Genomic DNA, 4,213 nt, shown 5'->3' with positions numbered 1-4,213 from the left:
GAACGCACCTGTGTGTTTCCTCCTTTGTTGCGGCTTAAGAGCCAGTCGTAGCACAACTGAAAATAGCTTTTGGTTGACATTTCACCAACTTTTGAGGCCTCTGCCATGAGTTGAATCTGATGTGGGGCAAGTATGGCAAGCAAAGTTACCAGTTTTATGCTATTTTGACATATAAAAATGATGATATGGACACAAACACTCCATCCATCCATCATCTATACACCACTTAATCCTCACTAGGGTCATGGGGGGCTGGCTCCCAGCTGACTCAGGGTGAAGGCAGGTTCACCTGGACAGGTAACCAGTCTATCACAGGGCTACACTTAGAGACAGACAACCAAGCACACTCACATTCACACCTACAGACAATTTACAATCACCAATTAATCTCAGCATGTTTCTGGACTGTGGGAGGAAGCCGGAGAACCCGGAGAGAACCCACGCTGCACGGGGAGAACATGGAGACTCCACACAGAGAGATCCAGCGCCCTTCTTGCTGCGATGCAACAGTGCTAACCACTGCGCCACCCTGCAGCCTGACACAAACACTATAGTCAGTATATGTGCAAAGCCACCATGTTGTCTTTATGTTGAAATTTACAACATATGAGGCTTGTTTCATGTATGTTCCTTGAAATGAACACCGAACAGAGAAACTGACAACGTGTAACAGTGAATAACAATTTGGTTTCGTATTTAAGTCAGAATTTGTGAAAGTGCAATGTCCCCAAAATTCGACTAAAACCATTAAATCGCATTTGAGTTACTTCCCTGTCACTTTGCTAAATTACCGCTCCCGTGATGTTCTCAGGTGATGAAAATAGCTCCGTCAGGAAATCACACGGCAGGAACTTTATGAGCTCTCGAGCTTCAAAAGTGAGTGCGAGCTGTGATAACACTGCATCCCTTAAAACTGGAGGAAAAGCTGCAAGACACGCCTCATGTCCTCAGAGCGCTAAACATAGAAGGTGTTTAACAGACACCATTAGGTAATCTCTTTGAATTAGCAGAATAGCTGTGTGTGTGTGTGTGTGTGTGGGGGGAGGGGGGATGCATTCACACAGGGACAATAAGTTTATTTTGTTCAAGCTTAACTTCTTCAGTCCTCTTATAAGTGGAGAAAACAACTTTGGTGGAAAAAAAAAAAAAGATGAGATGGTAAGAGGTGTTAAATTTGCCTCAGTTTGTTTGCTTCTGCTTTGTTTGGAAGCACTTGAAGTGACTTCTAAAAAAGCAGAGGAGGAAAGTCTGAGCACAGCAACATTTCTGGCAAAAAGTATTTTCAATACATAAGCAGAATAGAGTTAAAAAAAAACAACAACTGATCCAATGACCTGATTATGAAATGAGCAGCGGCTGCTTAACAACGTGAATGTTTCTTTTTTTTTTTTTACTGCCAAATGATCCAGTGAGGCTGCAAACTCTATTCCATAACCTGGGGTCAAATATCAGCAGTCAAATGAGGAGCTTGTACTGTAAATGAATTTCTCTTCCAGTGCAAACCTGCTGCAGAGTGATAAACCAGAGCAACACACACACACACACACACACACACACACAATAAATATACACAAGGCCTGGAAGGGTTGTCAAGGACCTACATCCTCTCTTCAGACCACCAGAGGCAAATCTAAGTCTTCCTGGATCCCACTCGGTTCCCAGCAGATAGGGCAGAGAGAGATGCAGCTCCCTGCCCTGTAGCCATGTATCGCAGTGCTAACATGCAGTGGAGCGAATGCTCAAATTAGGGGGAAGAGGATGAAAGAGGGAATTTGGTGCTGGAACTGGGGCTGGTGGGAGATTGTGAAGAGGATTTTTTTTTTTTCCTTCTTCTTCTTCTTATTGATGCCCAAGGTAACTTTTTATGCACACAAGCAATAACTACCAAAGAATGTAACAGCTCCAGTGAGACTCACCAACAAACTCCAACCACAGCCGGGGTGCTGTAATGACTCGTGGTCATGGAAGGCTGGAGATCTTCCTTTTGTTTTGCACATGGTGGGTGTCAGCAGGTGTTTTACACACTCTGGTGAAGAGACAGCGCGCATGAGGAAAATTGATTCATCACCAGAGAGCTGCCTACATGCCTAAGTGCTCCTGCTGGTCGCCCTGCTTACTCAGCATATTGATTTAAGACAATATAAACAGCCACCTCGAGTGAAAGCTCAAGACTGATGCACTGCCGGAGAGCATGGGTAATTTGAAAGACATAGATGTGGACAAGGGTGGATAAGGGCTGCTGCTTGGTTAAATTAGAAGATTATAAGGCGGTGAAATGGGCCATCAACACGCCACTTAAGTGTGTGTAATCTGTATGTGTAAGAAAGACACTGAAGTCAAGTGGGAGTACTCTGAACAGTTGAGGAAATTCACTCGGGCAAACTTAAAGTAATTAGGATCTGCTCACTATCTCAATGGTGATATAATGAGAGCGCTCACATTGAAAGCTCCTCTTCTTATGGATTATCATCAGTACAGATTATTTATGGTTGCATTTTTGGTTCAGGAGCAACACGCTCAGGCACAAAACACTGTCATGCAGTCACTTGAATCTCTTTGCAGTCATTTTTGTACGTTTGAGCGATTTTGATTAAACTTCTGTGACATTTAAGTGTGTAAGTTTCCAATAAATAAACTAAACTGAAGCAACTGCAGATTAATTATATTAAGACAGCAGCAGAAACAGGAAAAGGCGTAGAAATGAGAAACATATTAAATCTAACAGGCGCTAAAAGTGGTGTAATTTAATCTAACTGCATCAGCAAGCCTCTCTAAAGTCTGCAGGCAGCGGGAATCAGGACTAATATCTCAAGGCTAACAAAACTACATTTGGATTCTGGTGCATTAACAAATCCGATGAGCCCCAAAGCCTCCATTTGGCCTGTTGGGTATTTTTCATTGCTGAATTTGGGCATGTATAGTTAAAGAGCTGTGAAGTATGTGCAAGAGCTGGTATCCCTGATTCCATCTCAGTGAAAATGGCCCAACTGTGACGCCGAAATAAGGCTCCCAAGACATTCAAACGCTGTAGGTCTCACATTAAGTGCCCGAGTGTGTGTTTTTGTGGCCTCGCGAAGGGCCAGACATGCGATGCAATAAAGGGAGCAGACAGCCATCACATTCACTATCAGCCCATTTCATGTCCTCGCAAGAGACTGAGCAATCACACCTGACGGCATCTGGACAACAAACCTTTTCAGATGAGCCTTGCATTTTGTGCAGCATGGCAAAACCGTAATTGCCCTCCTTGTCAGGCGGTGTCATTAAGTCAGGCAAAGTGAAACATGCCATCCGGTTAAAGCGATAGGACACACAAGAGAGAAAAGGCAGGCCGCTCGGCCGGCACAGACCTGCGCTGAATGCCGAAATAATTCAGCTGTTTACAAAGTGACGGGTGGTTGAGAGGAGCTGTGAGGTGACTCGGTCAGGAAGATTACATGGAGACGCCGGTGAGTCGATGGGATGTGAAAAAACATATTCCCCTACAGGTGATTTGGACACTGAGTACAGAACTAAAATATATAAAGTAATTAAAATGCTTGTCTTTGTCATAGCATGTCTTGATCATGATGTACCTTGTTTAAGCCCAACCATGATTCAGCAGTAGGCAAGGAAAACTGTCTTTATGCTTCTTGAAGATGTTTCTTTAGGTCCACCTGACCAATGTGGGGTCCCAGGTCCGTACAGTCGCCAACAAGCCACATGGCTAACGGCCTGTTAATGATCCAAGACTCAGTGTCCATGGTCCTACTTGTGAAACTGCCTGAGATGTTAATGATGATGAAAATGCTTGAGGAGACATCTAAAGACTGCTATACAAGCACCTGATAAGTGGTGCCATAGAGCCCGCGCTCCATTTACTTCACATGTTCACATCATACCTCCCATCATGCCGAGCTCACACCACACCTTCACTGTTCCCAAGTGGATGCTCAAAGGTAATCATGGGGTTCTTTCTAAGATTTGAGCTAGTCTGGTAAATATGCAGTGTTTGTCTCAGAAGGAAAACACTTTGGATCAATTTGTGTTGTTTTACATGCACTACGGTAATATAAGTGCTTCAGTAGAGGAAGGCAAGAGAACTCGTCTTTACAGTTCTTCATCCAAGACACACCTTTAGTTCTAATTGATAGGGAGCCTCAGGGATCCAAATCACATGTCTAATGGACAAATAACAAACCCAAGACTCACTGACTACATTAATGGCTGTAAA

The sequence above is a fragment of the Stegastes partitus genome, unplaced genomic scaffold, assembly GCF_000690725.1.
Source record: "Stegastes partitus isolate 25-593 unplaced genomic scaffold, Stegastes_partitus-1.0.2 Scaffold174, whole genome shotgun sequence".
Taxonomy (NCBI): domain Eukaryota; kingdom Metazoa; phylum Chordata; class Actinopteri; family Pomacentridae; genus Stegastes; species Stegastes partitus.
This window is presented reverse-complemented; position numbering follows the sequence as displayed.